Source organism: Montipora foliosa, chromosome 2 (genome assembly GCF_036669935.1).
Source record: "Montipora foliosa isolate CH-2021 chromosome 2, ASM3666993v2, whole genome shotgun sequence".
Lineage (NCBI taxonomy): Eukaryota > Metazoa > Cnidaria > Anthozoa > Scleractinia > Acroporidae > Montipora > Montipora foliosa.
In genome coordinates, this window is record NC_090870.1 from 63,235,431 (window position 1) to 63,247,930 (window position 12,500).

General features: G+C 39.1%; 1 protein-coding gene across 4 annotated transcripts in view; it reads left to right on the forward strand.

Moving 5' to 3' along the window:
* Nucleotides 1-1,461: 1,461 nt before the first annotated feature.
* LOC137985026 (transient receptor potential-gamma protein-like) overlaps nucleotides 1,462-12,500 on the forward strand; it is a 27,943-nt gene continuing 16,904 nt past the window's right edge. Inside the window, exons 1-2 of one of the 4 annotated variants that reach the window (XM_068832447.1) lie at nucleotides 1,462-1,652; nucleotides 4,064-4,156. The gene's annotated coding sequence lies outside the window, so the exon portion shown is untranslated. Of the gene's footprint in view, nucleotides 1,653-1,921; nucleotides 2,052-2,645; nucleotides 3,971-4,063; nucleotides 4,157-12,500 lie in introns of those variants that run through there. The other 3 variants (XM_068832458.1, XM_068832451.1, XM_068832468.1) reach the window with 3 other exon arrangements.

Genomic DNA, 12,500 nt, shown 5'->3' on the forward strand with positions numbered 1-12,500 from the left:
GTCGTTATTAATAAGAATGAATACGCCACCTCCTCTCTGTCCTGTTTCTCTATCTCGGCGATATATCGTGTAGCCCTGAGGAAATATCTCATTATCCTTTATGTTATCTGTTAGCCATGACTCAGTTCCTGTTATTATGTCACAGCCTGTACTATCTAGTATAGTGGCAAAAGATTCACGGTTCTTGAGGATTGACTGACAGTTTATATTAAGAAGTCTGGTTGGTCTCTCCTTTGGAACTGGCGTTTGCAGGTTGTGCTGTAGTTGGGTCGGTGACGAGCTTGCTAGTGGAGAGCCAAGAAAGAGTAAGGAGCTGTTACAGGAATCTCCGTCTGCGTTGTACATTGACGAAGAATTCTCAAAGGTTGTTTGTGATAGGTGGAGGTCAAACAATCTTGCACTTTGGTTAGGCAAAGCACAATCTGGGCATATCCATGTGTTGTCAAGATGATGTTCATGATCGATAGAGCACACATTTTGACAATCTGTATGGTACCATTTTCCACAGCTTGAGTTTTCACATCTAATAGCTTTTTGTTTCCATGTCACTGTCTTGTTACAGATACCACAGGGATATTTTCTTTGTTTGGTAGCCTGATCTTTTGGCTTATATGTGCGTAGAGGTGTTGTTTTAGTTTGTTGTAGGAATGCAAGTGGAGATGTAGGTCCAGTCTGTTGATTGTTTACATGTGTAGTTGAGGTTGTAGTTTGTTGTAGATTTGCAATTGGAGAAAAGTATCCAGGTGAATTGAATGAGTCCAGCAAAGAATTGCATGGTGCAGTTGAGTAGTTAGCAGCATTGCAGTCGCAGCATATCCATATGTACGATGAAAGTCCAAGAGTTTTATACGTTTCATCGTCGATTTTGCAGCATCGAGTGTGGAACCATCGATCACAATTATCACACTGAATACCTCGTTGATTTCGCTTAACCGGTTTTGAGCAGAACCCACAAGGAAACTTAATGTTGAGAAATTTACATGATTTAATTTACTTTATTCGCCCTCTTTGATTAATCACTCAGTTCTCGTGCATTTCAGATCATTATTTGTATTTGTTTTGTTTTCTTTTTTTTATATATATGTATCTTGTGCAATGTAAACTTCTTTTATGTTAAATAAATTACAAAAAAAAAAACAAAACAAAACAAAAAAAAAAATCCTGAATTCTGGATTGTGGCAGTCCAAAATCCTGAATTCAAGATTTTGGACGGCCAAAATTCTGAATTCAAGATTTTGGAATTCAAGATTTAGGACTAGATGGACGCACTGATTTAATCCGATTTCGGTAAAGACGACGAAAAAGCTTTTCTTTTGTGGATTGTTGCTATGTGCATGTGAATTGTGCTCTGTTAATTAATCCTACAATTAATGTGACGGCCCAACATTCAAAATGGATTAAATATGCAAGTTGATATCCGATTGATCCGAAATATTTCGAGTGTTTAGCCGCGGTTTCACCAGTTTTGATATCAGTCGTAGCGGTTGACTTTCAACCTCGCCGCCCCGCTCGAGAGTACAGTGTCTCACATATATGTGATAAATTGTGCCCTAAACAGCAAATAAGAAAAGTCCCGGTTTTGTTCGGGTTTGGATCGTGCATACTGTAATAGCAAAACCTGACACCGCAGGAAACAAACAAACATTCAAAGGGTATGAACTTTTAAATAGATGACAAATATTTCATAGTATTATATACATATATTACAACGGATACTACTTGTCTTTATTTCTTTATACCCCATGAGCCAAGTCTCGAAGCATCTTAATCAAGTGAAATCTTTGCTTCGTTTGATATCGACAAATAAATCTTTGGCCAGGCTTTTCCTGAGGTAAAAATGACGCCGATATTCATGTTGACTGCCATTCAGTGCACACAGTCCTTCGCTATCCATACAAATACGATATTTTAATTGTCATATGTGAGTAGCTAAAGATTGAAGTGTGGGAGCAGTTTCACCTGCAAGTTTGGTCACGAATTATGAAGGGAGCACCCTTTTATGCCAACACTGCATGGTAGCAGGGTCTAGGTCACTCGCCTTTCACAAGCTAGTGAGTATCATGTGGGTTGAGCTTATTGGTTTTCTACTCAGCTCTGAGAGGTTTTTGCCCGGTACTACGAAAGGCCGGAATACTTTAAAACTTGAGTTGATAGTGGCTTGTTAAGTCGGCCAGGATTGTAGCTTACTAGCATACTAACAGCACCTATACTGGATTTTCATTTAAACTATCATCACGATCAGAGTGCTTTTTTTATAACTGATAAGGGCAATCTTCCGAGTCGGGTCACTAACACTAATTAGTATTGCAGCTAGTGAAACGGTTGTCGCTAGTAGTCTTACCCCTTATCTGTAGACTTTTGCCTGTATGTATCATTGGAATTTGAACTGTGGGCTAAACCGGGCAAGGCCATTAGAAATTCGTTATCTATTTATTTATTGACGTTTTTGGGAAAAATATTAAAAGCGTATCTTTTATCTGAAAAACGTGAGTCATGCTATGTCACAGCTGACAGCTAAAGGGTTTTTTTAAATCGTAAATATTAATGGAATTTAGTAGAGACTGCATGTTCTACCTTAAGCAGCTTTTTACTTTAATCTAGAACGGAAAGTAATTAGTTGTCCCCAATTAGCTTACCGATTCACAATTATAAACTACTTTAGGCACACAAGACACTTTAATTGTCATTATTATTAATTGCTAGTGACCTTCACTCATGTGAATTCGAACAAGAACTGTCAAGAACTGAGAAGCGCAATGATTAATAAAAAATAGCAAATCAACTGGTTATTTCAATTAAGATTAGCGGCACATACTCAGTAATAACCCGTCCAATGAAATGAAGAAAAATATAAGTTAATATGTGTTAAGTGACAACGCTTTGAGCTGAGCAATGAGGAATGCTGTAATCTCCTTTAAGATGAAAATCGGTAAGTTTCATCTGGATAACTTATATAATCCGAACTTGCTAATAAACTGATGTTGATGGACTTGGAAGAGTGTCACGAACACATGAATTTTATTGGTATCGCATTGTCAAGCATTGGGAATTTTATCGACTGGAAAGAGATTCAACACGCCAGATTTATATTATTATATGTATAAGTATAAAGGTTTCTCTGATTTCGTGAGGCACGAGGAAGGAATGCCTTCAATGCGATGTAAGTCCGAACGCGCCATAGACAACACAGATAAGTGTTTTTCAGTATTGCTGGCGCCTGATATATGTCATTTATCGCCACTAGCTTAGGCTATGACTACACTTTACCGAACCGCTTTTCGTGTCGACATGAAAAACACTTCGGCATAGTATGAACAGAAACGGCCCAGAATTGAAACAAGTCGTTCACACGGGCTAACGGATTGCACCGAAAACTTGTTTTTCGACCGATAATGGCATTCGCATCCTTGTAGCTTGTCCTTCTAAACTAGGCTTCAGGTCGTCACATAACTTCAAAAATGTCTCGCGGTTCATACGGAAATTTTCCTTCCATTCTTCTGCAGTTACTCTTTGGGAAATAAAGTTGTCCCACCATTCATTACATCTCCCGGGCTTGACCCAAAATAACCTCCTTCCGTCAGTTCTCTTTCTTAAATCCTTGAGCATCAGCAAAAGTTAAAGTCGTTTCCGTCGTCTTTTCCGGTGATTCAAAGCAGTTAAGTTCATGAGACAGAGCTGTAAATTGAGTAAAGCGTTTGAGATAGCAGAAATCAACTCAACTGGCAAGGCCGCCATATTGTGGAATCCAATCCTCCCTCCGAGTTATTGACTTCCGCTGCGGTACGGTCCGGAACCTGTTCACACGATGCCAAAGAGTGCTACGAAAACCTATCCGATACGTGACGATTCAATTTCAAGGTCGAAGCGGCACAGCGTCGCTCCGTTGTAAAAACCGCGCCGAAATCAGCGTTCCCTTTGCGAACAGAAGCCCTATCCGATATGGTTTTTGTGTCGGCGCACGAGCTATCCGGTATAGTGTAGACATAGTTTTAATTGACTTTGTAGAATGCATATTTTGTCAGCTTTTTTGAAGACGTTTATATAGTGTGTGTTCTCTTTTTAGATACAGCATGCGCAAGCACGAAACTGGGCGAGAGAGAAACTTTCTAAGACTCGACTCAACTCTCCACTTGCTGACACCGCCCACCGTACCAAGGTGAAACTGCTACATTTTGAAATACCTTTGTGTTTCAGGTGTGCTGCATGTGGCGTAATCAGTAGATGACCATAGGCCTTTTATAATTGGCAATTGTGAAAACACCCACTAAAAATTCCCCTGGGAGGTGCTTCTAAAAATAAAAAGATACGGGACAGGTTTGACTCAGCGTTAATGTCCGGGTAATGGGCTCTTGGCGCTGCCTCAAGTGTCGATTAACATTGCACATCGATTTTAAAAATAGCGTGAATGGTGCATGCTGCTATACATGTGAAAAACAAAGATCGTGAAACTGTAATAGTACAGAAAAAATATGTATTTCATCATAAAAATATTGCTTGTTGAAACTCGGACCGATAGATGAAAGCGAAATCTACACTAATCGTCTGAAGACAAGAATGATTGAAATACCGTGTCAATATAATAAGCATATTTTAGGCTAATATTCCTCAATTATTGAATCCCCATCATTTAGATCAATTGTGTAGCTGTAATTGAGCTGCTAATTTTTTTTTTTCAGGCGTAGCAATCATTGATATTAATTCTGTTTCTATTAAATACACCTGCCCTGTACATTGTGACAGTGTAGAGTACAATAATTTGTACTTGGTCATATCATAACTGCTATTTATTCCTTTGATATTATCATGAATCAGAGCACACAAACTCATAGCAAAATATTTATTTCCAGCATTTTAACCAAAGTTCACAATATCACGTTGATTGTATGATGCCTTATGATTGTTAGAGCAGGATCAATCTCATGTACAGGAGACCCAGGCCTTTTTTAATGTCATTACACAGCTCATTGCAGATAACTCATTTGATTTCTGATTTGATTGCTAAGTCATTAAATTCTTGTGCTATTTTGAGTTCACGGAACGACCCGTTCCGAAATGTTCGCTCATTTAATAACGCCTTTTAGATTGGATCTACCACGAACGGCGTGTCGGTCGGTTTCTGTATCTGTATCTGTACATGCTGAAAAGACGACACCATTTGACATGCGCGCCTTTTCCTTGAGAGGGTTCAACCCGTATTGCATGTCCGAAGTATTACACATTGCACGTGACGGATATTCCTCATGTTTCAGTATCGATACAGTCAGCTCTCGACGACTTAAAAGAGAAGCCTCCTCTGTGGGCTAAATGTATAAAAGCAAGCATGCAGAAAGTCAAATTTAAAAAAAAACCAAGCGTTTAAACATATCAGTTTATTACCACATCTTTAGTAATAGAGCGGTTTTCAATTGAGTGTCGAAAGTAATTAGCGAATTGCTTTAGTTTTGCATTTACGTCACTCACTGATTGGTTCAAAGTTCTCGCACCATTTTAAATGAAACCACAACCAATTGTGGCTCGCTCTTGCACATTTTCCCGTGCTTAGTGTCGGCTACGTGTAATTACTTCAAGTTTTGATTGGTTTACTGGATTGTCTCCGTTCTTTTTGATTGGCCAAAGTAATTACTTTGGTTTTGGTTTTACGACACTCGATTGAAACTCGCTCTATTATTAGTAATTAAACCGTATGGATTTTCTTGAATAGGACTAGCTCATCCGGACGAGCTTACTCTGGATCCTCTTTTACAAAAATTAATAGTGGGGCACTAGAAACGTCTTCCCCAAAACACGCTTTTTCATCTTTGGCCCTCGAACGTACAGTTGACAACTTGAATTGAAACCTTTACTGTTGCTGTTAACTTCTGTTTGACTGAAATAACGTATTTACGTGAGTGTCACAGCCAGGATTACCCTGTACCTATCTTCGCTTTTCCTAACGGTTCCGGGTTCGGGATAAATTGCCTCAGGAGCTGATGTTCTCCTGTTTGAATCTATGGAACACTTTTACCACATGAGCCTTTGGTACTTGTACATCAGCACGCAAGCGCATTCACATAGCTGTCGTTTAAGTAGCGCTCATAACTACGATAATCATTCATTTTAAAGGTAACCTCAACGAAAACAAGAGAATAACCTTACACCACACAACATAGTGTTTACAATAAAATTCTTCGAACTTTTCCCAATGAAATCATCTGTATCCAAAATAAATGAATTAAAAGAAAGCTTGTTTTGGTTTTCAAATGTCCCGGTCGCCGCCATCTTGAACAGTCAAAGAGCTTATGAATCGACGGCGTTTGCACAACAGCGCCGTTAGATTACGTAACATGCCTACTGCGCACGCCTATGTGGACACCTGCCGGAGTCACACCAAAGTTGAGGACGTTGGGGAGGGCGATTTCCAAGCGTCTTGAAATTAGCAGAACGCGAGATTAGTTGTCAAAGTTTCTCTGGATGATTCAGGTGTTTTTTTTTTTGCCAGGTAAATCAAGTATCGTATTTGGGGGCATGTTCTTGACATATGTTATTTATTTTTTTGTGTGTGTGTATATTATGTAAGTGAGGATATTTTGCTGCCTTAACTAAAAATAAAAGCGCAAGTGAAACTCAAAACCAAATCTCCGTATCGACAAGGATACAAATGTAAGTAGAGTGCTTGTAATACGTGGAAAATAAAGGTTTTTACAATGACTGCGCGTTCATTGTTTAATTTTTGTTGTCGATAAGCGGACAGACACATACATTTATAAATTGCATTTAACGTAGTTGGTAGATTCCAATTGCTGGATTTCGGTGGAAGGCAAGAAATGATTGAACACATTTAGAACTTTATAGAGATAAACCGAATAAAATTTACATGTGCGATGCTTACGATTAGTTTTCAATTGAACAAAAAACTGAATATGGCCTGACACGGAAATAAATAAAGAGAAAGTACGTCGTGTTGATTAGACAAAAGGCACACAGAAACTGACATAACACACTAAATGTCCTTCCTGTACAAGCGAAACTCATTCTTACATTCGTCGTTTGTTTTCTTATCCAAATCGGACTTTTCATAGCTCCAGTACGGAAACTCTAGGTTCTTTTAATTGTGAACATCGATATGCGTATGAAACACAAGCTTTCGTTTCTCGGAAGCTAAGCATTTTGTATTGAACAACTTGCCTTGTGAAATTAAAAAAAACAAACTCCATACAAGGCGGGAAAATTTACCGCACGCGCATCAACGTTGTAGTCTTTCCTGCAAATATTTTTTGATTGCAATCGCGTGATAAGACGGCCATGTTGGTGCCAAAACAATAGAAAAATGGGTAAAGACTTGTTTCTATATCTCAAAGTACCCTTGGACGTGAGGTGCTTGGCAATGATATTGTTTTAGGCCTAATTAGGCCTAAGGTTAGCATTTCTAAGGGGTTTGGGCTTTTTCAACAGTTAAATTATAACCTCAGTCTGCATTTTACACTGACCGGTTCAAGTGATTTAATTTGATTCCCTGGCACCTCACGTCCAAGGGCACTTTTTGAGATATGAAAACAAGTCTTTACCAGAAAAATGTAGCTCACGTTTTGCATAATAATAGAGTCAAATTCCCAAATGACGTTTTCGCGATTGTTCTTTCCACCAACATGGACGCCGTGACGTCATGATCAGCTGCAATCAAAGAATTGTCAATCAGGAGCCCATTCATGGGAAGCGACTACCTGTACTCCGAAGGATTCTCGTCCGAAGAAACTACGCGCCGCTACGGCTAAAAGGGATCCGATTTCTTAAGACGAAGTGGAGAAATTGGTATCATGGATGTTCTCAAGAGAACAAGCTATTAAATTAGAGTTGATGAATCCATCTACTTTCCGATTCCTGCCTGTCCGCCATGTTTCAGCCAGAGCTAATTTATGAGTTATTGTAAATGCGTAATCTACAGCACTGATTGGCTACCCGCAACAAGGGAAACGATGTTCCCGGGAAAAAGTTTCTAAAAAAAACTAGGTCTGTCAAAACGCCCGATCAAAAATTCAATTCGGAGGAAGGTTCCTACTGATGGGCTTCTGCGTAAATTGAAATTTCTACAGGACGGCGACGCGCGAATACGGGCCATGGACTATGACGTGGCCCAACAGCACCGTCGTGCCCTATTGTTTCAAAACAAAAGCTCTTTGGGTGAAAATATTAAGGAAAACCGTAACACGTCACAATTATCCAAGATGGCGGCCGGCGCCCGGAAAATTGGAAAGTGAAAATAAATGATTCTAAATTTCATTTTTTTCGACCCGCGCACTTTTTTGGAGAAAACTGTGGAGCAAATTTAATTATCGATCATTATTTAGAGTCGGAGTGGAGGTTCCCTTTAAGACTTATCAACCAAGTGGATTAGCATCTTATTTTGATTATTTGTACATTACTTGTGGTCCAGGAGCCCATGGGCTCTTAGTGTAATCCTCTCCCTAGATTTTATCTCCAGGATTTATTTGTTCTAACTATGATAGAAACTGCGATATAATTGGCTGTCCTACTCATTCAACGACGCAACTGAAATAAATTTGCAAAGACTTCCAGGCTGAAGAATGTTCATATTTAGATATCTCCTTTTAAATATCAAGATGACTAGCATATTTTTTCATATTCCTGACATAATGGTCGGGCAATGACTGATCAATTTAGGGAGCAGTACTCTTCAGTGCAGTCCACTTGAATTCGTTGTATGCTCTTCCATGCCATTTGATTACCAGTGAGTATTTTCAATGATAATTACGAGACATATTTTACCTCGTGCTGAACTGTACAATGAAACTGGCCGAAAACACTGACAGAGGGGACTCTAGCTTGGGGTGTACGGAAAATCAGAACTCCGGTTGCTTGATATATTCCATTGCATCACGTTAAAAAAAACTTTGTTCGGGACGATTCCCGCGAACCTCTTTTGTGCACCGCGCACAGGTGGCTCAGTTTGTGGAGCATCGGGCTGTCATGCGGGAGGTCGCGGGTTCGAGCCCCCGTCGGATCAATACTCTGGATCTTAAAATAACTGAAGAGAAAGTGCTGCCTTTGTAATTTCATCTGCAAATGGTTAGACTTTCAAGTCTTCTTGGATAAGGACTATAAACCGTAGGCTCCGTGTCACAAATACCTTCTATGTTCATAAGTTCCCTGTGGGACGTTAAAGAACCCACACGCTATTCGATAAGAACCGGGGATGTAGTCCCCGGTGTTGTGGTTGTCCTGTTCTCTCCAGCAGAAGTGCCTGGCTTGGCAGCGATGTCTCTAAAAGGTCTCACGGTGTATGAGGTTACTTAAGCAGAAACAGCCATAAGTCAAATTGGGACTTTGCCGAGTGCTGGAACATGTAGATGTAGATGTAGATGTAGAGCCTTCATGAGACTTTCCGATCGATCACAGTTGAGTAACCTGAGATAGCAGAACTGAATTTTCATCAGTGATCAAGAAGGAAAAATATCAACAAGGACCTCTAGTGAGGGCTGAATCACAGGACAACCGGGACTTTTCAAGATTAATTTCCGATCTTTTAGTCGAGGTTGTATACGGCTTTGACTTACTTACTGCAACCTTGTTGGTTAGAAACTGACAGACTTTTCTTGTGATTCCACATCTTTTCATCTGACGGTAATTCAAGGGTTCTAATTGGCTTGTCTGTAAATCGTCACTGAACATGTTGAAGCGTTCGAGGAAAACGCGGGATGTCCCTCGGGTATTTCGATCGTGATGCCATACGATAGAGCCTCGAGCTCTTGTGATAGTGCTACGGTTTGCCCAGGGGAAGTCAAGTCCTGTTGGACGGGGTTAATGCTTGGATGGGTGACCGTCCGGCACTACCCCGTGCTGTAAACGCTAGGGAGTGACGCTGTTCAGCTATCCAGGAAGAACGGTTATTGATATCCCACATAAACTCATATTGCGTTGAAATACATGTATTCCATAATTGTTTTTAATAAAATTATTAGCAACAAGCCTGAAAGTCAAAATACTTATAGTGTGAAAAGGATTCAAAACGATTTTCCCCAAAATATACAACTACTTTCAAATGCCCCGTCGATGACAAAGCAGGACTCGAACGCACCTCATAATCCTTGGTTGCTCCAAGTTTAACAAATAAAGTTCATAATTCAAAAGTGTTTCGTACGAAGTTTTTATCGCAGTTTGAAATACAAGCTTTACAAAATTGAAAAGCGCCAATGTGACCACCTACCTTGCGATATATCAGAATTGACAGCTGTCGTCCATCTTCAAATTGCGTAGGTTTTCTTGTTATTTAAAGGCGCTAGGTCACGCAATTTTAGGCAATTTCGGCACTGATCGAATGGTCATAGAATTAACTAAAATATCAAAATAGCTGTTCAAAACTATAGAATAACTCTAACAAAACACAGGGAGGCTAAGAAGGGACTTGGATGGACAAAACTGGAGAAGATTGAAATGGATTGAATTTGGGTAAATTTGAAAAACGTCGGCCCACCTTTTTTCAAATTTATATCAGTCTGTATCAAAATGTCATTTACAAAGCTGGAAAATCATTCTCAGTTGTTATGTGGCCGTGATTTTGCAAACGAAAGACTCTTGCTCTGCCAATTTGACGTTTAGAGCTCATAATCAACAGAATTAAACAAAATTACCTAAAATAGCGTGACCTAGCCCCTTTAAGCAGTTGAGAAACGTGGAGTATTTGTTTATAAATATGAATGTCATTCTCTTGCTAGCCAGTGACAAAAGGGATTTGTGTTGGGAGGCTGTAAATTCCAAATATGCAACCTTCACAAATACTGATTTTTTTTTCTCAGTCAAATAATTCAGCAAGTTAAGTCGCGTAGGTTTTTTTTTTCCGTGAATAACGCAAAAAAATGACTTTACTCATTAACTAAAGCTCAACTTCTGTTGATTATCGATATCTTTGCAGGAAATCATTGAATATATGGCTGGAAAATGTCATTACTCCGATTTCTCGTCAAAAGTTAATCAATATATTACATAAATTACATAAAAGCAATCTAAATAAACAGTATAAACAATATAAACATCACACATAAACATATCAACATTAATCTATACGTGGTGCCCTTGTTCCCACGGGTAAATCTATTAGGGTCTGTTCACATGGGGGTGAGGAACCCCAGGTGGGTGAGGTATCCCGCCTCGGTGGGGTAACCAATTTCTCTATTCTCTGCGGAGTCGATAGTTAATGGAAAGTGAGTGCAAATATGAACTTCTTATTTATACCCAGTAATTAATATCGAAAAGCAATCCATAAGTGTAAGGAGAAAATGCCACACGTTCGAATGCTCCTCACTTTTCAAGCTTCAATGACACGGAAAGATTTTCAAGAGGGGATCCAAAGCTGTCGCTAAGTGTCGACGAAATTCTCAACCTTAAGAAGGTGTGTACCGAGTTTGTGTGAGCACTGATTCGGCTAAATCACTAAAATTGAAGGACGATGAAATACGCACTTACTATGCCCAAGAATTTCTTTATGCTATAAGGACCATTTTTATCATTTTTCAAACGTTATTGATGCACTCGGCGGAGTGGTTCTTTCGCTGAAGAGTTGTATAACGGTTCGAAGTCGAACTAACAGTGAGCACGATGCAAACTTGTTCCGTTGCATAACGTCCGTCATTTGAGTTGTTGTTTTTTACTACTTATATTCAATCGTTGTCGAGTTACCTCCTGCTGCAACTGGTGGAATTATTTTCGCAATTTTATTAAAGAGGTTCCTGAATGAATTTCAACCTCAGTATTGATGGAAGAGGTTATTTATCGATGACGACTAATCGGGGACACTATCAACAGAATTGCGACTGCTCCTAACTGACCAAAGGGAAGATATCGGAAACGAAAGTCAAAATATGCCCCGCCACTAATCATCGATAAATGCATCTTCTCTTCCATTACGTTTATATAAAATGATTTGTGCGAGGGTGTATGAATTTTGCTCACAAACGTTTGAGACTATGCGTGTGCTCTAAATTGAGAAAAAAAATAATAAAATGCGCAAGTTCTTTTTGATTTTACCTGAATAATATTTCAACGCAGGAAACTTGAAAATTAGTAGTTTGTTAATAATTAATTTGAAGTTACTTCTAGTTCAAATATTTATGCCGCGTTCACAAATCCAAATCGCCACCGAGAATCTATATATCAACAAAATTTCAAGTTGAGACTAGAATAATAATGACATGGTTTTAAGATCGTACGTGACAAAAAAAAGATCTCCTCTTATTGCTGGGGCAGAACGTGATGAAAATTGATATATCTATCTCTTTAAAATGTTCATAAATTCAACAGTCGATAACGCAATGTCCAGATATCGCTGAGTGAATCATGATCCTCAAGGTCGATTTAGACGGAAAACCGAATGAAATATGGTTAAGTTTTTTAGCAATACCTGAAACGTGACAGTGCCAAAGATATCTTAGTCAAGGAGAGTAACAAAAGACATTAAATCTTAAATGAGAAAAATTATTTCTCTAATGAGATTTTCATTGTTCTTGACT